General features: G+C 42.6%; 1 protein-coding gene and 1 long non-coding RNA gene across 2 annotated transcripts in view; one reads left to right on the plus strand and one right to left on the minus strand.

The window, feature by feature from the left end:
• The window catches only part of PLCXD3 (phosphatidylinositol specific phospholipase C X domain containing 3), a 141,312-nt gene that overhangs the window by 87,520 nt on the left and 26,134 nt on the right, over positions 1–27,658 (minus strand). The gene's annotated exons all lie outside the window — the stretch shown is intronic.
• Positions 1,071–26,777, plus strand: LOC123373378. Its single transcript, XR_006580696.1, has 4 exons — positions 1,071–1,195; positions 3,658–3,817; positions 12,418–12,507; positions 26,643–26,777. It is a non-coding gene; the product is annotated as an uncharacterized LOC123373378 (long non-coding RNA).

Here is a 27,658-nt window from a genome sequence, read left to right on the forward strand (position 1 = left end):
GGTGTGGTAAGACCATGAAGCCTTCTGTAGGGGGTCACACTGGCATTTTTTAATTTCTGAGTGTTTGCTTTGCAATCTTAACATTCTTTTAATGAAGGTTTTTTCCCCATGCAATAATATCCTGTTATCAAGTGATTAAAAATACCAGGCTATTGATCACTCTACTTCTCCTAGATCCATGCTAGACTGTCTCTTCAAGAGCCAGGGGGAACCATCTCTGTGGCACTTTCCTCACAACCAACAGTGAGTAACAGTCATGTTCCACTGATTGAGCTACTCAGGTTTTGTTTATTTCTAAAGGATGTTGCCATTAGATTGATGTCAGGTTCTATTTCCATAGCTTCTTTCTCTATCACTGTAATTCGGATTGCCTGCACCCCTTTCCTCCTCAGAAAGGATTCTCCTAAGATGTCCTTGTCTTTGCCTTCACCTTTAAAGACATTAAAACATTATTTACACATCCACCAGTATCCTGGATTTATGTGCCATCTACATGCCTAAACTCTGCCACTGTTAGCAACAGTGTTGGTCCCAAGACCAAATAACAGAGAAGGGTTCTGCAACACACTCCGGTAAAACTTTACAAAAGAATAGCTCAGTTAAATCAAAACTTAAGGACAGTGGGTGCAGATGGAGCTTGAGAGTCAGAATGACCAAAACTGTAACTAGAGTAGGCATGTGGAATGCAGAACTTTGTACAATATGGGAATATTGGCACAGGTTACAGGAGAAAGAAAAAGATACCATCTGAACATAATTGGTGTCAACGAGATGAGATGGGCAGGGAGTGGAAAAATGGGGTCTGATGGTGCTAACATCGTATATTCAGGAGCAGGAACACATGAAAGAAGTATGGGAATTATATCACAAAGACACTACTGGCTTGGGAGTTCGTGAACAATAGAACAGTCAGGCTGCAAAAAAACTATGCAAAGAATATAATAATCCAAGTATATGCACCGGCAAATGCAGCTGGTCGCAGCTAGTCAAGTGCAGCAAGTATTTGATGATGTGCCTAACTATGACATCAGGTTGATGATAGATGACTTCAATGCACAAACTGGCAACAACTCTGGCTGGGAAGGAAACATGAGCACAGCAGTGGAGAGCATCCTAACTGATAGCGGCAAACAGCTGTTGAATCTGCGGTAAAAACACTCTAAAGACAGGAGGCAGTCTCTTCCAGCATAAGAGGGTAAGATCACATAAGATTACCGGACAATGTGATGATCAACCAGATATATCACGTGTGTATCTAAGAGATGTGCATCTTCACAGGGGGGCGGAGAAGTCAGTCAGCAGAGAAGCAGATGTTGGCTCTGATCATTATCTTGTAGTGTGGCCCCATTATAACTTAAACTCAAAAAGATTACAAAAAAAGTGTTATAGCAATAGAGAAGTTCAAGGACAAAGACATGCAGATCAGACTGCACTTAGCCACTATTTCAGTGTTGTATAGGGCAAGGCTGATGAAAGTCTAGAAGACAGATGGTGAAACTGGAAGAAGACAGTAGTCAATACATCAGAGGAGGTAGTGGGCCTCCGAAGAGGTTGGAAGAAAGATGCATGGATTATATCTGGAACATGGACAGCAACTGACAAGCTGAAAATTCTGAAGGGGAAAAAAAAGGAATAGTGCAAGACACTGACAGAACTCAGAGACAGATGCAAGATATAACAAAAGAGACAAAGAAATGAAGAGAAGCAGGTAAGATAGAAATGCCTGGGTTCAGAAGGCTGCAGAAGCAGGCGCACAGAGGGGTGACATCAAGCAGCTGTACAGAATAGTGAAAGCTCTCTCACAAATAACTAGACTGCCACATGAACAGATATTGAAAAACACATGAACAACAAGCCAGATGATGGACAGAACATTTCCATTCCATATTAAACTGTCCAGAACTGATGATCATGCACAGGTCTGAGAGAAATGCCAATGCTAATTTAGAAAAAAGAGGAACCAAAAACTCCTGATGAAATTAAAGAGTTATCAAAAGTCTCAAATAGGGGAAAGCTTCCAGGGTTGACAATACTCAACTAAAAGTCCGGGGTGGGTTAATTCTGATTGAGCAGCTAACTGATAAAGAAAGTTTAAGTGCCACAAGACTGGAAAGACTATCATCACGGCATTGCCAAAGAGGGTAACCTTACTCAGTGCATGAACTGGAGAGGTATTGTACTGCTACCAATCCTGAGCAAAGTATCTGCTAATGTTATGCCGAATAGAATAAAGGCAGCAGTGGACGAAACCTTACAAGAAGAACAGGCTGGATTCCATCCAGGCAGATCATTTTGTGAACCCATTCACTGTTTGACCAATCTTAATAAATTTTGACTTTAAGAAAGTGTTCAAGAGTGTCTGCTGAGACACCCTATGGAATGTTGCCAGGAGCTATAGGATACCAGACAAGCTGATCAACATAATAGAGAGTTTATATGATGGAAGATCAGATACAGGCCTAGGTGAGTGTTTGATACTATGACTGGTGTTAGACAAGGGTGTGCGTTGTACCGATCCTCTTTGCATTATCAATAGGCTGGTTGATGAAGTGGACAACACAGGCATTGTGGACAGTGTAAAATGGTTAGTGGAGATGAGTTACATGACCTTGACTTTTACTAAGTAGGACGTGGAATAGAATGATTGCCCTTACATCTGAGGTAGAACTAGAAACAGCAAAAATTGGATTGAAAGTAAATGTAGAGAAATCCAACATTATAAAGGTAGGAAATTAGAGAAAAGATACAACTTTGCATATGGAAAAGAAATAAAAAAGGTAGAAAAAGTTCTGCTATCTGAACTACATGATGACATTTGAAGGTGGCTGCAATAAAGGATATTCATACAAGATTAGCAAAAAAAACCTTCTGGAAGGATGAACAGCATCTGGTCAAACAGATCTCCACACCAAATTAAAAGATCAGATTATGTCATGTGACTGTAACAAGCATGCTACTATATGGAGCAGAGATTTGGCTAATTATAGTGGCTTTAAAAAAAAAAAAAGGTTGGAGGCTGCCCGTCACAGATGGCTGAGGAAGACATTACACATTTCATGGCATAACAACAAATGCAAGAGTAAGGGAGCTGACATAGCAGGATATGTTAGCAAATATCAAAGAAAGCAAGCTCAGGTGGTTCGGACATATATGCCATACGGAAGATGGGCGACATGCTAAGCATTGATTTGGGTGCATGAATGAAGAAGGAGAAGGCAAGGAAGGCCAAGAAAAAAAACTGGCCTTCCTGGCATATTTTCTGGAATATATCCTGGCATCACCTGTGAAGAAATATCACAGGTAACAGGCAACCATAATCAGTTGACAAACTGGACTGCCCAATGGGTCAACAGCATAGGAGAAACTCAGGTCCAGGATAAGGACTACCTGAGTTGAAAAGCAGAAGCTTCCTGTAGTTCTTAAAGCTTGTGAAAAAATACATAATAAATACAACTGTCATTTTCAAGTGGATATAATACTTTTATTACAACTCACTGCTTGCTGTTATCTCTTGGGAAGAACTGCTGTATAATGACAAACAGCTGCCACATTCCACCTCACAGGTGGCTACATTTCAGTGAAGAGGGTAGCAACTACTGTCTGAACAGTTTAAAAAACAAACCTCACTCTGCATCATTTTGTATGTGACCTTTTCAGTGTTAATCACGTACTAAGAACCGAACTTTTAATTCAACCAGAAAGATGTGGAGTTGGTTTCATTCTGGGAGTTGAAATTACATCTTGTGGGTCATCATTATGCAGCCAAGCCGTGTGAGGAGATGTTTGGCCAGGAGTATGGAAACCTAGGAGCAAACAGGTAAGGTATTTCTACAGATGTCTTTGGAATTGTTGGTTCCATTCTGCTGCCACACAGCTTGCTTGGTAGAAAAATCAAAACCTGTTAAACAGAATGTTGCCCTATTTTTTCCCCTATATGGGAGAGGAAAGGCAAGCTTGTAGTTAAATCTCCCGTGTCCCAATCCAGTGCCTTAGATTCCCATCTCTGCTACAAACATCTTGTGTGATCTTGGGAAAGTCACTAAATCTCTCTGCACTTCTGCTCCTCATCTATCTAATGGAGAGAATAAATTATAATACATTTCTTTTCTCCAACCCTTTGTCTGTCCTACTGATTTAAATGGTGAACTCTTTAGAACAGGGAGTGTCATTTGATAAGTGCCATATATACTCAATCATAACCTGGTTCGTTTATAAGCCAACCCCCCCGCCCCACCAAGATGGATAAGCAAAAATGGCAAATATTTATGACCCATTCATAAGACGACCCTATAATTCAGGGGTCAGCAAACTTTGGCTCCCAGCCCATCAGGATAAACCGCCGGTGGGCTGAGACAGTTTGTTTACCTCGAGCGTCCGCAGGCACGGAGGTAAACCTAAGTAAACAAAATGTCCCGGCCTCCCAGCAGTTTACCCTGATGGGCCGGGACAGCAACTGGTGGGGAAATTTTTTTGGGGGGGGGGGGGGAGGGAAGCGCAGAAGCTGGGGGGGAGGGAAGTAACCCCTGTGACCACTCTCCATGACCCCACCCCTAACCCGGGACCTCCCTACCTGATCCCTCCCTGTGTAATCCCTCCTCACCCCACCCATAGCCCGGGACCCCCCACACTCTCCCTATCCCTCCCTTCCCACCTTACCTGGGGTGGGCCAGGGGAGAATGTCTCTGGCCAGAAGAGCAGTGTGGCCAGAAGCAGAGAGACTCTGGCCCTGCCTCTTCCCTTCTGGCTCTGCTAACTGTGCTGCCTCTCCTTGCCCCCTCTGTTGGAGGGAGGGGCTGTGTCCCACTTCTCCCCCTCTCTATATCTGTTCATAAACTGAACCCCTTCTCTGATGCTTCCCTTTTTTACTAAAAAAATTCAGTTTATGAACGAGTAGATGTTATTTGTACAGTGCCTAGCACAGTATGATAGGTAGGTGCTACTGTCATACAAAATAACTAACAATAATATCTGCAATTAGAAAAGGTGAGTCAGGAAATGATGAGTCAAGAATTCCTGAGCACCTCCTGCCGCCACCCTCCCCCCCCACCCCGCAATTGCTTTTGAATTCAATAGTGAATATATTTTAAAAAAACAAACAAACAAACCTGCACGCAATTTGGGCCTGATCCAAACTCCATTGAAATGAATGGAAAGACTCCCATTGTCTCCGGATTGGGCCTTTTAAGTGTTCTAATTTCTTTCTTGCACAGTTGGAGGTTAATAAAAAACGCAAACTTCTTACACCTCTAATATTTCCTGAATCGGGAGAAGTCTTTTAATGAAGGTTTCCCATTAACTCTTTATCAACAGGAAACAAATCCAGCTGCCAGACCCCTACTGGGTTAGGAAATACCACCTGGCACCTGCTATTGTTTATTACCCTCCCATCTGCCAACTACATACCCATTAATCTCAGACTACACTCAGGATGCAGCCCTAAATATTAGAGGAAAGCCTTTTCTACTGGTATAAGAGGCAAAGAATCTCTCTCTATAGTGTTCCAAAGACCACCAGGAGGAATGCTGAGGCTCGAGCTCGGTTCACACACCATGGCAAGCAAGGGGCATGCCCTCTTAGTCAACTCACACATATGCTGCTGGAGGCACATGCAGCTTGTGATCAAAGCAGCAGCAAATCACAGTCAGCAGCCCTCTGAGCCCTCTTGTTCTGCATCTGCAAGATGGCTCTCGTTTGGAGCCCAAGGCCAGCACTGTTCTGTTCTTATTCACCTTCTAGCCTGCTCTTGACATGAGTGAAAAATTCTTCCCTTGAATTTTTGTGAGGCTTTTGTTGTGATGACACATGTGTTAGTGGACTGGCTTTTGGTTGTTTGGCTTTTTTTTTTAAATTAAATAAAACAAGGGGCAGGGAATAGTTTTTACTAGGAAAACAGTGTGTGCCTATATACAAAGGTTATTATTTTCTCTCTCTCGTGTGTGTGTGCTCGCATGTGCGCATGCACACATGCACAAATGTCCAGACTTTGCTTGGACGGACTTCTTGTTTTCCCCCAGCACGGTGATGCAGACACACTTTTAGTCTCAATTCTAAGAAATTCAAAGGTGGTCAGTTGTGACTTGTGCCTTCTGTAGGCTGAATTAACAACAAGGCTATCTTATTGCCTTGTAAAGAATAATTCTTGGTGGCAGAGTATTTTCAAATAGAAGTTCATTTCTATCCAGTTTGCAGTCTCTTTCATTAAAGCGCTGCACACAAATCTGCTCATCTTGGTTCCCAACATAAAGATGTTTATTGGTACATTCCAAACATACATTCCCTATGCCTATCCCTACCTCCTGGTAAATGGGGAGAAAGGGAGCAGATGCTTTAAATCAAGGACATTCTGAGTACAGCTGGTTGAAGGCGTGGCTATAACAAGGGGTGGTGTTTAACAATATTCTGTAATGTTGCCTGAATGAGCCTGCTGACAGCTTTTAGCACCTGTTGCGATGATACACAGTTCCAGGTTAATATGCACTATAATGCACCTAAATTTGTGTTAATGAAAAGACAGTAAGTTTCTTAAGGATATACTAACAAGTTGCTGGGAAGGAACTGGCCACTGTTAAAAACCTGAGTAGTAAATTTAGTCAACCACACCAACTCTGAAAACTATCTGCACTGGAAACATAGCCACTGGAGTTTGAAAATTAAGTGAGGCCAAATGTTCTTTGGGATTTTTCAGCCACCTCTAGGGAAGATTGAGATTCTCATTTCCTATTCTAGGATGGCCACATTTTTCTGCATAAAAACCCCAAATGCAAGCATCAGTGAAAAGATGGATATGCAAGACAGAAAGAAATGCAGATCTAAAAATACAGGGAAATTTTAAGTAAGCAACACTTGTGAGCTAGAACTCTGACAGGGACATATTGTTAACTGCAGAGATTATAGAAAAAAATTGATGTTCCAAAATAGGAAAAGCTACTACTTAATTACTTCACTGACTTGTCTTCAGGCAAAAGCATTTACTAAGTAAATAAATTATTTCAGTGTAGAGCTATGATTTCTTATGGTTCTCGCTTCGGTCAGGTTGACAAAACTAGCACAAACCTCAAAACCTGGGAGGCAAACAGTTATCTCATTAAAGCACACCATATTAACTTGCAGCCATCAACCCTGCTGCATGCTGTGCTATGAATAAATTAAATGTGAATTCAGAAGCATTCTGGCTGGCTGTGTCTGACAAGCACCAGAACTGTACAAACTTCACCAATCATTTCAGCTTGTGTAACAGAGTCACAGGGAAGACAGGAGGGAGGCAAAAGCAACAGAGTGGATTTCTATCCTTGGACATTGGTACAGCTGTAACTCAAAAAACGCATGAAACAGCTTTGTATTAATATGATGTTGAAGATACAAAGCTGAACTGATCTCTGGTACAATAATCAATAATAAAACATATATTTCAGTGAATTACCACGATCACTGTCTTTTTCTGGTTGAACATAACAGCAACTAACAATGCTCACTTTAGAGGAAATCTGATTTGGACATGAAAATGTACTAAATCTGGCCCTGTAACAGCTCAAACAGGCAGCAGAATCACACACTGTGCCAGCCACTGGATAATGGATTTCCCCATCATCTTAAAGTCATTGGGTCGGATTCTTATCTTCACCAAGCCCCTTTACTCCACCCTGACATTAAGGAGGCTTTAAACTGGGCATACATTATATTTTGCCTACTTGCATCAAAATTACTTTCCAACAAGTATAAGGCCCATCCTTGGTGTACAGCAGATACACTACCTGAGTGGAGTAAAGGGCTTAATGTAAATGACAGGAAGGTTTTGGGTCCAGTTCTATCATCTGATACAGAGGCATAACTCTTACTGATGTCAACAGGAGTGAATGGCACCCACTTATGTCAACAGAAGTTGCACCAGGGGGCAGAACTGGTCCCTTAGTGTTATATATGAACACATTTCTGAATACATACATATACTCTTGAATTTGTGAATTTCAGTTGGGTTGAACCCAGTTTAACAGGATAGCTTCTCTTTCCTTCATCATAATAAAAACAAGAATGAGCAGGCAAGTGTGACAGCCACCATCTTGGTGAACATCAGTTATTGAACTGGAAACCTCCAAAGCTAAAAGCATAAGTCAGCTTGAACTAAAGTGGGTTACACAAGGTGTGATGGGGCAAGGCCAGATGGCTACAGTAAAGTAGAGAGGAACAGATATGTTAGCCCCAGGCTAAACAAATACCTGGTACCATGGTAACCAAATCGCAGTTGCTCCAGGTTAATCAAGACACCTGGGGCCAATTAAGATCCTTCTAGAAGGCAGTGGAGAGAGCTACATTGATTGGGACACCTGAAGCCAATCAAGGGCTGGCTGGCACTAGTTAAAAGCCTCCCAGTTAGTCAGTGAGGTGTGGGTATCAGGAGCTAGAAGAGGGAGCTGTGCTGTTGAAGGAATGAAGCAGTACAAAGCCATATCAAGTGTAAGAAAGGAGGCCCTGAGGTAATGGTGAAGGAGATATTGAGTGGGGGCTGCTGTGGGGAAGTGGCCCAGGGAATTGTACATGTCCTATTTCCAAAAAGTCAGCTACCATAGCTGCTAATTTTAGGGACCGAGCTGGAGCCTGGACTAGAGGGCAGACCCAGGTTCCCCCTGCCCCTCCCTGATTAATCACTGAGACTGGGAGACAAGAGAGACTGTGCGAGGGAGGATTGCTTCTCCTCACCTCCGTTGTTGGCTTATGAAAATGGTTCAGTAAGCTGTGACCCTTGCCTCTAGAGAGAGAAGGGCTATGTGGAGGGTCACAGGGAGCTTCTGAGGCTAGCAAAAATCCGCCAGGAAACGCAGGACCCACGGAGTCAAGGACAGAACTTTGTCACAAAGGATAATATTGTTCCAATGCACTCATGATAAATATAAGAAATACAATATCAAAGGAGTAATGACAAGTTCACAGGAGACAGATCTTGCTGGCTGCCTGGCCAGTTTCATACAATGGCAGGAGCATTATGGAAAGATAGTCAAGGAATAAATAAGAATCAAAATGTAAAAAGAGAAGACAGTTTAAAAAGAGGTGTAATTATGTCTAGAACTATACAAAACCCTTTTCTTTTAATAAATCTAGTGTGTTGGCCTCTGGCAAAATAAGATTCCATGGCATCATATTTATTTCAATGTGCATGCACATTAAGTCACACGCTGTCAGAAAGTTTCTGGGATAAAAGCATGCTGAATTCTAATTAGCAGGTTTAAATTGATGGGAAATTAAAAATTAACCTTTTATTCATCAATATTTTAAAACCATATTAGGCTCCAGTCAGTAGAGAATGCCCTAAGGAGGCACACAAGGCTGTCTTACTGAACAATTGAAGGGAAACCAGGATGGATGAGACGCATCAACTTTAATGTGAAGAAAGTACTGTAGCACACAGCTAAACTCGAGCCCATTGTGTAAATGGTTCCAAAATTAGAGCGATTCCGCACCTGTATTCCACAGCTAAAGAACTTCATTTGCCTACTTGCCATGGGAAGCATTCCCAGGCAAGTAAGGGGCCCATTCATATCTCCAGAATGAAAGCTTTATTTCAAAAGCATTTAAGAGATTTCCAAAGCAGTATCAGAGGGAAATGAACAAAACTCTCATGCTGTGGACAGTTGTGAAACTATTCAGACCATGTACATTTCACAGTGATCTCACAAGGAGAAAGAAAAGTATCAACCCATCACTCCAGCTCTCTGCTATCTGCACTGGCTCCTAATTAGATCAGCGTCAAGGTCAAGATTTCTGTCCTGATACTTAAACCTCTCCAGGGGATTGTCCCTACTGAAATCACCTTTCCTTCCACAACTAGAACCTCCCAGAAGTCCTTCCATTCCACCAGAACAATAGAAAGAGGTTTATACATTCAGAAGACAGATCTTTCACAGGAACGGGACATAGACTATGAAGTTTATGACTCTATGAACTTATGAATTCCAGTTTGATTTTATGAACTCTGTATGGTTATACCCTTACAGAGGTATTTCACTACAGATTGACATCCTCCCTCTTGTATTAAAAGGAGGGGGTTTGGTACTTAGTGTCTGTCCTTGAATGGAAGAGAGATCTTAATGACCATCAACAATTGACTAATCTTGCCCTAGCAGGACAATGGAGCCACTTGTTAATGACGCCTAACTATTGTAACAAACACAGGAGGCGGCTTTCAGCCACAACCCATAGAGGATCAGAGAATGGAAAAAACCCAGAGGAAGGACAGAAAGAGATAATGTGTTGAATCTATTGTTAAAAGGAGGACCAATACAGTTGCCTAGTGTGCCCATCCACAAGGGGGTGCTCAGCCAGAGCTGTAATGGAGCTAACTCCTGCCTAAAATGAGAATGGCCATGGAACTAAGCATAAATCTTATTTCTTCAGTTTTGCTTTACCTCATTAATGCCTTCAGACATAGCTGGATTTGTTTACAGGTTTGTCTGGAAAGCAAAAAAGAAAATAATTAAAATTTATCTCTATTTTTAAATACTTGGGAGGGGTCTAGATAGTATGGAAATGGGGTTATACAAGTAACAGAGATGGATGTCAGATTTCAATGCATATTTCAGAGTGAAAACAATGGGTTTGATTATAATATTGAGTGCAGAGAGCCCTTAACACAGGGTTTAAATGGTGCGTAAGGCCTTGCATGGACCCTTTACTACAATGGAATTGCACTTAGTAAGAGGAAGGGCTGTTTGTCACATTTGACCAACTAAGAAGAGTGGGTATGTTTACACACCAGGTCAAAAACATGCATTTCTGGCCACAGGATGATCTCTCTTAATGAATTGCAGCCAGTGTAGAGAAGTTACTTTTCCTGAATTTAGCTCTACCCTGAGCAGCATGAGCACCAAGAACACAAAAGTAGCAGCTGCTCACCCATCACACAAAAACATAACCCTCAGCCTTTGCTATCTTCGCCCTTGCAACTAAACTTAATTTTTTTCACAAAAGGGACACAAAGTCTGAGAAACCAATTGCTTGGGAAGAGGAGGTAACTCACCTTGTTCAGTAACTGTGGTTCTTCAAGATATGCATCCCTGTAGGTGCACCACTTCAGTTGTTCAGGTGCACATACACCTCTCAAGCCTTTAATCTGAGGTTTTCCATTAGCAGTGCATGAGCACCAAGTTCCATTTGGCCTGTGCATGAACGCTATACAACCTTGTGCCACACACACACACACACACACACCCCTCAGTGCTTTCTCTAGCCAAATGTCCAACAAAGAACAATCCAAAGCAGAGGGGAAGGAGAGTGGGTAGTGGAGCACGCAGAGAGGGGCATATCTCAAAGTCCCCCAGTTACAGCCAGGGGTGAAAGTAACTCCAGACACTTACTGGTAGGGGGACAGGGACGGCTCCAGCCCCTGGCAGGGGTGGGGCTGGGGGTCAGCAACCCCCAGCCAGCTCCTCCAGGCTGCCTGACCCGCACCACCCAGGGCTCCAGTGGTGATTTAAAGGGCCTGGGGCTCTGGATGCTGCTGCCGCTACTGAGTAACCTCTTCTTCTTCGAGTAATGTCCCTGTGGGTGTCCCACTTTAGGTGATTCCTGAGCAGTATCCCCACAGGGAGGAGGGACCTTCACAATTGAGTCTAAGATGACAGTATAGCAGAACCAAGCATCACATCAGATCTGCCAGTGTGGACCAAGGCACAGTGTTTAGAAAAAGTATGCACTGAGGCCCATGTAGCAGCTCTGCATATCTCAGACATTGGAATGTTCTTTATGAACGCCGTAGAAGTTGCCTGTGATCTGGTAAAGTGTGCGCTATAATCCTTTGGAGGAGGTAAAGCACCAACTGCATTGTAGTGAGCAATGATACACTCAGCTTGTGGACCCCTTGGACCTTTCTGCAGCATAGGTGATTTATCTAGATAGGACCAAGAAATTTTGGAAAAGGGCAATGCCCATCTCACATTTAAAGTACGAAAGGAGCTCTCATGCTGATATTTATGTGGTTTAGGAAAAAATACTGATAGGTGAATGGCCTGATTAAAATGAAAATCTGACAGCATTTCAGGAAAGAATTTAGGGTGAGGCCATAAAAAGATTTGTTCTTGAAAAAAATACCATAAATGGAGGGTCTGCCATCAAGGGCCCAATCTTCCCAGCCCTGCAAGCTGACATGATAGTTACTAGAAAGGCTACTTTCATAGATAAGTGAAGCAAGGAGCACGTTGCCATAGGTTCCAATGGAGATCCCATGGAGGCATCCAAGTACAAAGTTGAGATCCCAAGAAGTAGGAGGATCCTTAACCGGGGGTAGAGGTTCCCTATATCCTTAACAAATCATGAGGACATAGGGTGAGCAAAGATAGAAAACCTTTCTAGTGCAGGATGAAATGTTGCTACTGCGGCTAGATAAACCTTAACAGAGCTAGAGGATACCCCTGATTTCTTCATGTCTAGCAGGTAATCAAAGATGGCTGAAAGCAAAGAGGATTCTGCCACTCAGCAGTGATGGTGACACCAGTGATTGAACTCTTTCTATTTCAGAAGGTAAGTCATTCAAGTAAAACTCCCTTCTACTATTTAGTAACATGTGGATTCTAATACTGGGAACCAAATAAAACCATGGTTGGAAGTGGAGGACTCCTAGGCTGGGCTGAAGCATGCAGCCTGTGTTCTGGGATAGGAGATGAGGGACGGTCAGAAGCTTAAATGCCAGGTGGACACCCAGGTGAAGGAGGTAAGGATACAAAGTCTGTCTCAGTCAGGGCAGTACTATAAGGATAACCCAGGTCTTGTCCTGTCTGATCTTGTTTATCACAGTTAGTATTAGTGGTATTGGAGGGAATGTATAGAAGAGACCCTTCGTCCAGGGAAAGGGAAAACCATTCCCTAAAAAGAGTGGTGACTGAGGCCTCCTCTTGAGCAGAGTAGGGGGGCACTTCTTGTTGCAGAATATGGTGAATAGGTTCATCTGTGAAAGTCCCCACCTTTGCAATGTCCCATGGAGAATTTGAGAGTTCAACTCACATTCATAGTCCTGGGAGAAATATCTGCTGACCATAGCAGCTGTGTCATTCTGGACTCCAGGAAGGTAAATGATGGAGATCCGACTCTAGTGGGCTATACACCAGTTCCATAACTTTATAGCTTTGGCATCAAGGGAGAGGGATCTTCTTCCTCCCTATTTGTTGATATAGAACGTGAAAGCAACATTATCCATCATGATCCTGAATGGACTTGCCCTTGATGCGGGTTAGAACTGAAAGCAGACATTCCTGACTGCCCTGAGTTCCAACAGCTTGATATGGAGACCAGTTTCCTGAGGTGCCTAGTTGCCCTGAGTTGTGAGGGCATTCATGTATGCTCCCCACCATAACAGTGATGCATCTGTTGTCACACAGTCATTGTTCGAACTGGGTCAATAAAAGGAACACACAAGCAGACATTGACGGGAAAAAATCAACTCAAACTAGGGAGTTTTTTGCACTTGTCACCCCTCAACACTCTGATAACCCTTTAGACTGCTGCAAAAAGCTGCAGGATGGGTCTTCTGTTCTAAGGCCTTACTCCAGCGGTCCCCAAACTGTGGGGCACGCCCCCCTAAGGGGGCACAGAGAATTATTTGGGAAGGCATGGCCGAGCCCAAGCCAGCCCCCCTGGGAGTGGGGAGGAAGCATCACCCAGCCCCGCTCTGCTCCAACCCTGCCCCCAGCCGCAGCCCCAGCTCCCAGCTCCAACCTGCAGTTCCACACCCAGCCCTGCCTCGGCCTCCTTACCCCTGTCTGCCTTCCCTCCCAGACAGGTTGGCGGGGGGGGAGGGGCATAACCCTGAAAAGTTTGGGGGCCACTACCTTATGCATAGTATTCTTCCACCCTTGCCTCTGGAGAGACTCCCAGTGTTCTATCCAGCTATTGGGGCTGAGTTTTGGAAAGAGGATTTGATCTACAGTGGCCTGACTAGATTACTAGGTCCCTAACAAAATGCAATCTGACTTTTTCCCCCCCTCTGATCAGAGCTCATCTGGTTAACTTGAACATGTAATTAAGGAAATAAGTGCAGATGGTAAGCCTGATATAGATAGTGCCATTTTAGAGGAGTGTATGTCTTGGGCATCCCAGTCCTTCATAGATGGCATTGGGGGCCTGCTGGAGACATGCTTCCCCAAGTGCTCCAGGATCTCCTGACCCCACTGTACCAGAGGAAGAGTCGTTTGCTTCCACAGTACCAAGCTGAGCAGTTGAAGCTTCCGACACTGTAGACCCAGCGGGAGATTGGGGCCTTCTTGTGGTGGAAGACAGAGCTCCACGTCTTTGCAGCTTTCCCTGAGTCCTCCCGCTCTTAGGCAAGACATTGGCTAAGGTCGAATGGGTGCTGGATCTGCCCAGAGACAGATGTATGGTGGGGGTGTCCTGACTGACTCTGAGGAAGGTTGAAGAGAGTGCTCTGTCATCAAAACCCTCAGTTTGGTCTCTCAACTCTTCTGTGCTCTAGATTTGAGAGCTAGGCAAGAAAAAAAAAAAGTTACACTTTGGGGAGATATGAAACTCTCACGAGTAACAGATACACTTAGAGTGGCCGTCACTGACAGGGATAGCCTCCAGACAAGAGAGACAGCGTTTGAAGTCTGGTGAGCCAGGCATGCCCAGAAAGGCCAAATAAGTACCCCAGAAAAAAAAAGGGGGGGGGGAGGAAAGTGAAAAAAAAAACAAGCCTCTCACAACTATCTAATTCTATACTAACAAAACAAAAAATACCCTTAGAACACGCTGAGGCATGTACAAGGTGGGCATGCAAGAGCTCTGTCTCGGGCCCAGGCAGTAGAGAAGGAACTGAGGGCAGTTTGCCTGCACAGCTCTGTATACCCTCAGTGTGCAGCAAAAGGTTCTATAGAACACATGCACAGGCCAAACGGACACTGCTAATGAAAAATCTCCTATCAAGGGCTTGAAAGGCCCATGCACACCTGAAATAAAGTGAACTGGAGCACCCACAGGGACACTACTCAAAAGAAGAATACAAAGAGTTTGGTATATTGCTACATTAGGTATATTTCCTCTGAGAAAAGTTGTGCGGTGGTGTGAAAATATTTCCTTTAAAAGAATAAAAATATTTATTACATATTAGTGTGCTTCTTACCTGCGCCTGGACCTCAGAGGTGCTAAATTTACAACAAGGTTCTTATATTGCTATGGTAAATATTCCTTTTTTTATTGAACAAAGTAATCACCACCATAAAGTTCCTGAGCAGATATCACTTGTGCACACTCATTTTTTAAAAAAAGTTCCTAAAGGAGGTTATTTATCAGAGCAAGACACATCACTGCCTAATGGCCGACACACCGCTTGATGGCACAATGGAAAATGAAACCTGTGTTGGTAGAATAAGGGAATAGACACTAAAGGAGAGGGAGAAAAAGGAGGCAATGACAACTAGTTTTGAATAGGACCATTTATTCTGAGTAAATGCTACATAAGAGCCATGTAACCAGACGACATCTTTCTAGCAATTAAACCTTCCTCTTGCATTGTCTCTTCTGGCACTCTACTTGTCATAGAGAAAATATATTCAATACAATCAGAATATAGCTTGTGCAAATTATAAATTAAATTATAAATTAAATTCACTCCAGCTTCATCCAGCACAATCTTTCAGTATAAGTTACCTGTAAGGGCAAAGGCAAGGGAAAGAACATTTGACAGCCACCACTGTCAACAGTGAGGCCATAAAACAACTGGAATATCCCTACTATACTCAGCCATCAATAGAGTGACAGCACAGTGTCCTTCCCTATTGTCATCGGCAAGCAAACTTTTTTCATTATCCTCCAACGGTGATCCATGGTCCTGATAGGAAAGATTTGCCTTGACCTCAAAGGAAATAATGGTTGGCAAGGAAAGCCTCTATTTCTCCAACCGCTAATGCTGGTTCAAGAACGGTCTCAGAGTATGGACAGCTTCTTGCTGAAGGAAATCATTCATCCTGCCCTTGATCTAAGGAATTTATTCTCTCATTGCGAGTGCTTGTAGGGGAAAATGTACACTGATAACTCCTGTTACTGTTTATGTGGGTTTCATCCATTAATTTCCTGTACATAGTTATCAGAAGTATCATTAGGTGCCCACTGCTATGTTATTTGGATGCCTTCAAATGGGGGATTCAATCCCCAAAGTAACGTTATATTGCACAGTTACTTTTTCCAGAAGTTGCTAAAAAAAATAATTAAACTGTCAAAATTCAGAGAGAGTTTAAAATAACTTGACTCTAACACGCATTGCAGTGCATGCTCTGTATGTCTGGGAACTGCAGGTACAGCTATAGTGCAGTACAAGAGGCAGGTTCTCTTTCATCCCTTTGTCGCTTGAGAATTCACAGCAGGAGGATGTACAAGTTCGACCTGCTTGCCACAAGGAGTCCTTTCTGAACAAGAGATTTCAAAGAATTTTTAATGCTTTTTTTAAATCCAATTTGCTGGCAGACAGAACATTTTGGGTGCTAGAAAAGGACACACAGATGTGTCCTGACAATAAAATGCTACCAATACTTGCACTCAGAGTTGAGAAGATATTATAAGGCTCTATTTTCAGGTGGATAAACACAATTTTGGGAGTGGAAAAAGGAGAAGTTAGTCTTTCAGCTGATATTTTTCCATGCTTAGTCTCAGCTCAAAAAGGTGCAAGCTCCTACTATATGAGCTAATGTATAAATCAGAGCTAAGCACATTGAATCAGTCTATGCTTATTTCCATGATTACATGTTCATGTTAACCAGTGATAAACTACAATAAAAAATAGTTAGATCACATTTTGATAGAGACCTATGCATAGGACAAAAGTAATTTAGGCAGGCCACTGTGGATCAAAATGTTCTTTCCAAAACACAACCCCAGTAGCTGGACAGGACTTTGGGAGGGTCTCTCCAGGGGCAAGGGTGGAAGAATATTCTACATGAGGTCTTAGAACAGAAGATCCTTCTACAGCAATCTAAAGATTTATCACAGTGGTGGTGGTCATGGTTGGGGACGGGGAGGGACAGATAAGTGGATCCACCTAGTGGCAATTCATTCCCTTCAGTCCCCACCCCCAGCTTTCCCCCAAAGAGTGGCAGCGTGTGGCTGTGCTGGGAGACCTCGCTGAACTGGGTGGCCAGAAAAGGAGACAGGATTCTGGCCTGAGTTAGATAAGTGGCAATTATTACACATAGGATCCTATCATGAGCAGCACGCAAAATGCCTTACAAACCTGAAACCAGGATCTGCCCAGATAAGCATGTACACCTCGCATTTAAGGTCCCCAATTCAGCAGAACACTTAAGCACATACTTAACTTGGAAGTCACTGGATGTTAAATACATGCTTAAGTGCTCTGCTGAATCAAGATCTAAGTCAATGGGAATTGTACTTACTTATCAGGGAGCAAACCCTGACTCAAATTCCTGCCCAGATTCTGAGAAATATCAATTGCTGAACACTAGTTCAACACAACCAGCATCAGCAACACAGAGCCCTAGTGTAGACAGAGCTTAAATATCTGGGCTAAAAATCTAATAATCAGCCATTGATAAGTCATTACACAAATAACTATAGGGCCAGATGTCTCTTCTGAGTGCACAAGGTTTCCTCATGGAACTCCTAGCTGCATTAATGAGAATTACAGATATGGGGTATGATTCTCAAAAATGCTCAGCAATGCTCTAACTCTGCTCCCATTGAAGTCAAAGGTTAAACTCCCAATGAGAGCTGAATTGTGTGAATGCTGAGTGCTTTTGAAAATCCCACCTATGAATAGGTGGGATTTTCAAACTCAATTTACCTTAGGGCCAGTGCCAGTCCTCGTCCTCAAATCCTCCCAGCAGGCCAATGTCACTCATGCCACCCAGAACCCGCCCCCCCAAAACTCCACCCCACCTGCCTAAGGATCTGGGACGGAGTTTGGGTGAGGAAGGATGTCTGGGGTAGGGAATTGGGGTGCAGGTTCTGGGAGGGAGTTTGGGTGGGGGAGAGGGTCTGGGGGTGCAGGCTCTGGGAGGGAATTTGGGGCAGGGGGGTGTGAAGGGGAAAGGGGTGCAAGCTCTGGAAGGGAGTTTGGGTTCAGGCTCTGGAAGGGGCACTTACCTGGGGCTCCAAACTGGGGTGGGCTGAGGGGCCTCCACGTGCTTCTGCCCCCAGGCAACCCTCCCTCCCCCCGCAGCATCCCACTGGCCACAGAGGCGCTCAGGGTGGGCGCAGCATGCAGAGGCACAGCCCCGTCCCATCCCTGGGCCGCAGGGAGAGGCCGGCAGCCACTGGAGTGAGCAGGCAGACACTGCTCAGCTCCACTGCGCTGCTGGGATCCCTGAGGGGGGAGCGCCTGGGGGCAGCAGGTGGGGCCAAGGAAGAAACTTGGCCCAAAACTGCTGGGGCCTGTGGGCCATGTTGGGGAGGCTCGCGGGCCACAGATGGCCCACGGGCCGGGAGTTTGAGATCCCTGATCTACAGAACTACACGCTCATATGAAAATAGACCCTCATGGCTCTGAAACCTGAACAAGAACCAGAAGACTGTGTGTGTCTGTCTATCTTGTGCTGATTACTGTTAAGTAGCAGAAAGGTTCAATGTTTTAATGGTGGCATTTATTTATTTACATTTGCATTACAAGAAAGTGCAATTATTTATATTTTCCAGTCAGTATACGTAATATATGTAAAAAACTTTAGGTGGTATAAATTCAACACTTTGGAATTAATAACATTCATCCTCATGAATATTTTAAGGTGTTTAAGTCATCCCTGAGTGTTTTGACTGATGCTTAAAAACTTGATAAATCTGACTGAAGCATTTGCTGTTGGCTTCAAGGCTTCTGTATCTGATACAAGCTTAAGTGATCAAGCTAGCAAAGTGAATTCAGTGACATAGCCCTAACCACATGGGTTAGTTTTTCCATTTGATGCAATTTCAATACATATTTTAGCCTGAATGGAGGATGTTGTGTCTGCTCGGCTCACACTACTGTTTGGTGAATATGATCTGATTGATATATAGGGCCTTCTACTGTTGCCTTTTCTCCAGTGAGTAATCTTTACAGCAAGTATCTGTAAGTAGGCCCACTGGGACTATTTACATTAGCTCACATATTACTCATGGAAGGAAAGGTTGTTAAGATCATGTCCTTGAACGGAACAATTATGTCATTACAACCAATAAACCTTTTCTTCTCCTCATATTTTTAAATTAATACTTTTCTGTTTCAAGTCATTTCCATCACTGAACTAGGATCACTTACCTCTTTTCATCCTTTCCTTGCTCCTGTTTTCAAAATAAAATGTCCAGGCATTGATATTTGAGCCATGTAGCATACCTTGAGCATATAGCCAGTCTGATCAGTCATGGTACCAGAAGGGTTAGTCCTTGACATCAGTTTTCCTTGCCAGCTTATATTTCTTTACACTAAATACAAGCTATTGCTAAATACATTCTTTAATTTTACAACCAATTTAAAAAAAAACCAACCCACTTTATGGGCTCACCCTAAATTGTCCATATTAGGTTAGCTGATGAAGATACCGAGGCAGACATGTATCTCAGCCCTCTCCCTCCCTCCACCCCCCCCCCAAAAAAGGAAGGCTGCCTAGCTCTAAGCTAAAATATAATTTTATTTAGTTTTTGAAGGCCATAGATGAAATGTCAGTAAATACACAATCAAAAGACAGCAAGAAAAAAAAAGGGTTAAAGTTAGGGGAAACTGAGTATTTGGTGAATACAAAGGAAAAATGAATAAAAGCTGAGGAAAAAAAGAATAAAGAAAAGCAGGTTATAAGAAAACAAGGGCAGAGATTAATAAAAAAAGCTTGTTTTATTAAGTAGTTTAAAAAAAATCTCTTATCGTGATAAGTCTGGAAGTCACTAGGTATACTCAGAAATTCTTCACCTCTCAATTAAGGTCACTATTTTCACAAATGGGAACCTAAATGTAGACTCCTAAATCTATTCTTGCACACCCAAATATGTCATCTAAGGACCAGGAAATGTTAGAGAAGAAAATTCTCACCTTTCCTGGGAGCATCTATGAAGAGATCAATTAGTGCACACACTGGTTTAAATCTTTACTGAAGGGAGCAGCAAAAAATTGCTTCAGGATATATATAGCCATCTCTTCTTTTATAACCCTGTTGCCGGTTCCCTCTTCTTTAGGTTTACAAGACATTACATGGTACTAGTTTGAATTCTGACTGACTTATCTTGGAAGCCTACAAAGTGGCAGATGGCTGCCATACTACCCAGGTCTCAAGGACAGTGGAGAACATCTGCTTCTCTTTGATGGACCACTGAGTCTGAGCGAACAGATTATATAGTCTGTTCTATAAAGCATTTGCTGTTACAGAAAGCAGTAGATTGTAGAATTCATTTCTACATGTGATCACACATCATTCTAAGCGCACACATTTTCTGGTGAAATAGCACCTAAAAGCAATGAGGTCTAGAGAGAAGAGAGTGGTGGAGGGAAAGGGAATGCATGGGGGAAATTACCAGATTATACTTTTTTTTATTGCAGATCCACAATAATCAGTATACACACCATTGCGCCACAATCTTAACAGGTTGATCTGGCAGTTACTGCCTAAAACAGTCTGACAAAAACTCTATTTAAAAAAAAAAAAAATCTAAAAGCAGTAAGTAATATTGATTTATGCGCTATCCAGTAGCTAGTAAAGATGACAGGTAGCCCTCCCTTCTGGCACCTTGTTAGTGGTTGGCAACGCCCTTCCAGTAGCCACACTTTCTGATTTTAAATCCATAGTTACATAAAGCAGGGGTATGGCCCCAGAAGTGATTTGATACATTCCAGGTGCCCTGCAAAAGGGGCCTACCCCAAATCTAGTCATTTTGAAATAAAAAAAAAACAAAACAAAAAACAAAAACTTTGTTTTAAAAAGAGCTGTGGTTTGGCGGGGAAAAAAAAAAGTGTTGCAGTGTAGTCCAGTAACCTCCTCTTCCCAGTCCTCCAAAAGGTTACCCTTCCTTCACCCAAATTCTACAACTTCTAGAACAATCCAAAGACTGGCAAACCTAGAAGACACAATCCCTTCCTGGAGGGGTCTCATACAGCTGGAGGAAAAAGCTACTTCAAGCTTTAAACCTGGAGATTTATGAAATATAGTGGCTTGCCTGGGATTTAAACAGAATGGAATGTTACTTTCATGATCTTAGTATGGGCTTAATTCAAAGCTCAATGAAGTCAACAGGACTCTTTCCAGTGGACTTTGGATCAGCCCCTATTCACAGGAGTTTAAGGCCAGAAATAAATCAATATCATCTAGGCTGACTTCTTCCATAACACATGCCATAGAACAATTTCACCCAGTAATTCCTGCATCAGACCTATAATGTCTGGTTGTGCGAAAGCATATCTTTTACAAAGATGTCTAATCTTGATTTAAAGACTTCAAGTGATTGAGAATCCACCGCTTCCCACAGTAAATTATTCTAATGGTTAATGAGCCTTGCTGTTACAAGCTTATACTTTATTTCCACTTCGACTATATACGTGACTGAAGTGACATTTATATTTCACTTCTCTGCTTCCCCATAGCATGCTGTGTTGGTTATTATCTTACTGGAACACCATCCTGATAAATATTGCTTATATTCTTTAATCAGATTCAGTAACACTTTTGTATTTTGTGAGGGGAAACAGTTTTCCAGAAATTCTAGCAGTATTCTGAACCTACAGTTCCTCTGCGATACCGAATCTCTTGCTTTTTGGTTTTGCTCTGCCAACTGACTGTGTTCAGATTTTATTGTTTTGATATTTTTAAAATAAGTTAAAGATTAAAAAGGCAGCAACTTAATACAAATGGAATTAGTTAGTATATGAAGTTAGAAAACTTCATGCACTACAGCAAAGCAACTTTCAAAGAGTAACATTGGTAGAAACAGTGCTAGAGCAAGCATGCGAATAGCTTCAATCAGTGTTGCAGATGGATTACGATACACTGGTGAGACACAAAGCAAAGGAATCATGGGTCAAACACTTAGCAAATATTGGACCCTAAAAACAAATGAAAAATGGAAAGAAAGAAGAGCATGCGCCTCTGTCATTGCAAAGACAACCATGTCAACAGTCTGTACTCAAGAACTGATGGGGGGTGGGGAGAAGTTATGTGATTAGAAAAACACACAGAACAGGGAACTACATGATGACCATGAAGGATAAGTCATGTATTGGAACATGGAATGTAAGAATGTACCATGCTGGAGAACTTGCAGTAATGACATACGAGTTGAAAAGATATTTGGGGGGGGGGAGGGGGAAATCGATCTATGTAAAATGGGATGGGAAGGCAACGGAGAATTCTACCCTGATGAAAATAAGATACTGACCCCAGGAAGAGAATATTGTGGACAGCAGGACAGAGTTGCATGGTACTATAGCCAAAGCAAAGCAAGACTCTTAGGGCATCTAATTTGATATCATCTTGTATGCTGAAGGTGAGATTCCAAATCAAATCCAGTGAAGTTACAATAGTTCAAGTATATGTAATGACCTCAGCAGTAGACAAATAAGAAATTGACTAATTTTATAATGCCCTACAAAAAACAAACAAACCCACACACCACAAACCACCAATGCAAGCAGTTTCAAGACAAGACCAGTTATTGATGGAAGTTTTTAAATGCAAAAGTAGGAACAGACTGAAATTCCTGGGCTGGAGCATAGGCAGATTTTGACTACATGAAGAAAACAAAAAAGAGGAGAAAGGTAGAAATTTAGTAGCCTATGCATCAACCTGGCAACAACAAACATACTGTTTCAACTAAAAAAAGATTCAGAGGAAGCAGACATGGATATCACCTGATGGGCAAATGAAGAAGATGAGAGACTGTACTTGTGAATCACAGATGGAAATCAAATGTGTTGTCATGCAGATCATTAGCAGCCAATATCAGATCAGATCATAAGTTAGTGCTGGCATCCACGAGGCTGAGGCTCAGAGCAATTGAGAAAGTGTCAAGCACTAAGATCTATGACATGGACAAATTGAAAGAGCTAGATATCAGGAGAGAATACAAGGAAGGTGCACAAAAACCATCACAGCGCTGGTGGAAGAGGAAACACAATGTGTTATTCCAAGTGGAGTTACTCAGACACTTCAGTTTGAACACACTGGATTAGGTAAAACAATAAAACAAGTTTACTAGCTACAAAGAGATAGATTGTAAGGGAGTACAAGTAACAGGCATAAAAGTCAGAAATGGTTACAAGGAAAAACGCTTACTGGTGCCCAACAAACTATATTAGAGTCAAAGCAAAAGTTTCTCACCACATGCTTTCAGCAGTCTTACTTAACCAAACTCTTTAGGTCAGGACCTCCCGCCCAGGGTCCAATAGCCACTTCCTTTGTCTTCTTAGGTGTGATGTCAGAAAGACAGGGAGAGAGAGAAGTGTCAGCTTTTACTTTTTATAGCCTTGTGTCCCCCCCTTTGGTGATGGCAGGTGACATAGCCAATGGACTCAGCACACGCCGAGAGAATGGCAGGCTTTAATCCCTTCCAGAAATTTTCATCATCAGCTGTAGGCATAGCAGCAATCCTCTCTTGGAGAGGCTGCTGAAGTTTCTCCCAAGTCACTACATCTTCAAGGGACTTGACGCTGAATTTCTTTCATACTGATTTTGCCTGCTTGTGATGCCTTGAGTCAATCAAGAAATTCATGATAGATCTAACAAGGTGATGCTCTGTCCAACAGTCATCGTTTCCATGCATGGGCCTCGTGATGCGTACATCCTTCCAATATCGAGCTCTAACAAAAAGAGTCAAGAAGGTGCCAATGCCTGGAGTGAGTGTGCAAGTACTTCCTTTGGGAAATTGCTCCAACGCGTTTTCACAGACTGTGACCTTCAGCAGGACACCAAGATCCAGGTCTCTATGACAGTTGTTATTCCTACACTTCTTTATGAATGCAAAACCTGGGTGACCTATCAACAGCATCTCAAGAGTCTGGAAAGGCACCAACGATGCCTTTGGAAGATCCTTTGCATCAAATGGGAAGATCGTTGCACTAACGCCAGCATCCTCACTGAAGTCAACATCACCAGCATTGAAGCAATGATCCTCATGTACCAATGTTGGACATTGTGTGCAGATGCCAGACTCTCGCCTCCCAAAACAAGTCCTCTACTCTCAGCTCACTCATGGTCAGAGATCCCATGGTGGTCAGAGGAAACAATACAAAGACACACTGAAAGTGTATTTTAAGAAAACTGACATGGACATCACAAGCTGGGTGGTGCAAGCCACCAGCCAACCCCAATGGCGCCACATTCTGCATCAGGCAGTGGCCCATTTCGAGGAGGAGTGCCTTGCCCTTGAAGCTGAAAAGAGAGAGAGGAGGAAGGAAAAAGAAATAATGTTCTCCCAGCAGGCAGCTGGCCCACCCGGAAATGTCTGTACCTACTGCGGGTGGATCTGTGGTTCCAGGGTCGGACTCCTGAGTCATCTCAGGACCCATATGTAAATCCGTGGTGGTGATCATCTTCGAATTGAGGGATCACTGATGATGATAGTCCTGTCCCCCCTTTGAGAAGCATTTCCATCCAGGAGAAAGGCAACAGGAAACACCAAGTGGTTTCTTTGCTAAGATGTGATTTTTGCCACTACCCCCTTTCTCACCAAAGAATGACCATTTAGCAGGTAATGGCCCATCAGCCTTGCATACACCTGTTAAGGCACCAGCTTGCCCCTTGTCTCTGCAGAACTGGTTGGCCACTCCCCAGACTTATCTGGAAAAATGTATTTTTAGTCATGATTTCAGTTTATTTTCATAACTGTACATATGATGTTGCTATGTGCATTTTGCCACAATATTATTGATCAGCAAGTTATGAGTTTTTAAACAATACTTCACAAGGCATACTTTGTACAAACATTATTACACTAGTGTGTAAGGTGTGAACACAGGGGTATATTCTGTCACAGGTAGCATTTGGCAGAATGGGTTACAGCAAGTCCTGGCAACATATGGCATCCCTGAAAAACTGATCAAGCTGATAGAGAACATCTACAGGAGGAGTCACTGAGCGTGGTGAGAGTAGACAAAAAGCTGATAGATGGATTCAGGACAGCTGTAGGAGAGAAACTAGAAGCAGTAATGGCTGTAGCACAGAGATGAAATAGGAAGAATGATGTTATGTGGTAGGACAGTGCATAATCTTACATTCACAGACAATATTGATTTCACAGCATTGACCAAGGAGAATTTACAGAGAATAACTGACAAGATAAACGAGGAAAGCAGAAAATTCGGATTGAAGATCAACAGGAATATGAAGCAAAATATTATGGCAATTGTGAAACAAGAGGTAAAGATCAAACTCTGAAACAAAGAACTAGAACAAGTGGAAAAATCTGAGTACATTGGAGGAATAGTATCAAAGAATGGGAACGGTGAAGATGACATTAAAAAAAAAAAGCATAAAAAAAGACTAGCCACTACTGCATTCGGAAAATTTTGTGAGACCTGGAAAGCTAAAGACATTTAGATAAAACCAAGAGTCAGCATAAGACCACTGTCATGCCAATACTGCTGCATGGATTGGAATGCTATAGTGTGAAGAAAAACGATGAACAAGAGATTTTGACTGCAGAAATGAACTGGCTGAGGGGAATACTGAGAGTTTAAAGACTGCAGAAAATAAGAAAACGACTAAGGCAAGAAATAATGCTGTTACTGAAGATTCAAGCAAATAATTGTGATGGTTTGGACACATGTCAAGAACGACCAGGGAAAAGATACTCTACGTGGCAATACATACCAGTCTGCAAGGAACTAGAAACAGAGGATGCATTGGTGAAGAATGACATAAAAAAAATGTTTAAAGATGAACAAAGCTGAGAAACTGGTACAAGATAGAAAATGGTGAAAAACACTTCATTCGGCCCCATCATTGCTGTTGAGCTGACAGACAGGGACCAAAGAGAAAAATTTAGTATGCATCATCTTGAACTAAGTGTGAACCTGGGAACATGTCACATGATAAACAATGTGCCATCACATGATGCACAGGGGTTGAAGTATAGGAAAGAAGTAGGGAATGCAGCTTCCCCTCCTCTCCTAAAAGCAGAAGAAAGCTCTCCCTTCTTTGCCTGGATTAGCTAAGCAGTTCCTCACCACAACTCCTCTCCCTCATTCTGGATGGTGCAATGGGAACTCCTTGTTTCTATCTACTTTAACCACGGATGGCACAAAGAGCATGATAACAATCTCCACTTGACCTGGAAGCACAGCAGCTACAAGGTCATATGTTCCACCATTGGCACTTTTGCAAGAGAAACACCAACCAGCCATGTCAAAACTGCCAGCACAGATCACCTAGACAGATTTCCTGATTGATCTACCAACACAAGATTTCCTGCCCGTTTACTTTGTTGTTGCTTTAAATAGACTGATGTCTAGTGGCACATTATACAGTAATGCACTATTCTTATGCAGAGAGATTATCATCGCTGTGGAGTGCAGAATAGTAAGAATCATCCATTTTAGACAGAGTGCCATTACCATGTATAGAAGTGTTAAATTTCCAACGAAAGGCATAAAGTGTTTTAACAACTGTAGGGTTTGGAATATATTAGGGATTGTATGTGTAGGTAGTATGAACAGAATAGCAAATACACTGGTAATGGTTGGAGTTTTTTCCCTTTCTTTACAGATTTCACAAAAGCTCAGGAAACTACCATCACTGCATCAGAGACCTCTAAAAGAGAAGAGGGTAATGGGATACTGTACAGTAATGACTTCCTGCCATGCCTCATAGCATTTTCATGTACACATTCAAGAATCGGTGTAAATTAAAATAGGATTTTTTCTTTAGCAGTGTATTTTTGCATAGTCTGTATTAAAAAGATAGGTGGTTCACCCTCCCTCCCTCCTCCACCCAAATCTCTAGTTTCTCTTTATGTTAGAGAGATTTTTATATTATATTAAGGGACAGAACAAGTTTCCTAGATCCATATATGGTGATTTCTCTGTTGAAATCATCTTTTCTCTTGACCCTCTGGAGATCTCTCCATGTGGCCCAGGCTCTGGAGACAGTACAGGCAGAAAAGTTATCTTTCCCCTCCCCACCCCTTCCAATTCAGCTTGCTTAGACAAAAGTGATATTACAGTCTGCATAATCTCAGGATCTCTAGGGAAAGGAGCCTCAAGCAGCCTGGTTCTGATGAAACTGCACTGCCAGTGTAGAGGCACAGGGCCAACATTCCGATGACCCTGGGATCTTACAATGCCTGTTAAAAATGCTAAATTACATACAGGTAGCATTGTATTTCTAAATAGACAGCATATAGGGTTTTTTATTTTTATTTTTTTTATAATGATACCACACTATTAACACATTTTCCCCAAATCCACTGCATATGCACAGAGAAATTATATAAAAACAAAACAGGGCTTTGGAGTGGAGCCCGGAGCTGGAGCAGTGGAGCTGCAGGTTTTTGCCTGGAGTTGGAGTGGAGCCGGAGCACAGCTCCAAAGCCCTGAAAACAAATACTCTTTCTGGAAGGTTGCAACATATCATTCTGAAGTCTAAGAAACAAAGTTAACACACAAGATCCTCAAAACAGAGAGAAACAAAACAGGCTGCTCCCTAAAACAGACAGGCACAACTCAATCCACCTTACTCTAGGCTGGCTGCAGATTCACTGCTACTATGCCCAGATTGTTCAC

Source organism: Mauremys mutica, chromosome 6, assembly GCF_020497125.1.
Source record: "Mauremys mutica isolate MM-2020 ecotype Southern chromosome 6, ASM2049712v1, whole genome shotgun sequence".
Taxonomy (NCBI): Eukaryota; Metazoa; Chordata; order Testudines; family Geoemydidae; genus Mauremys; species Mauremys mutica.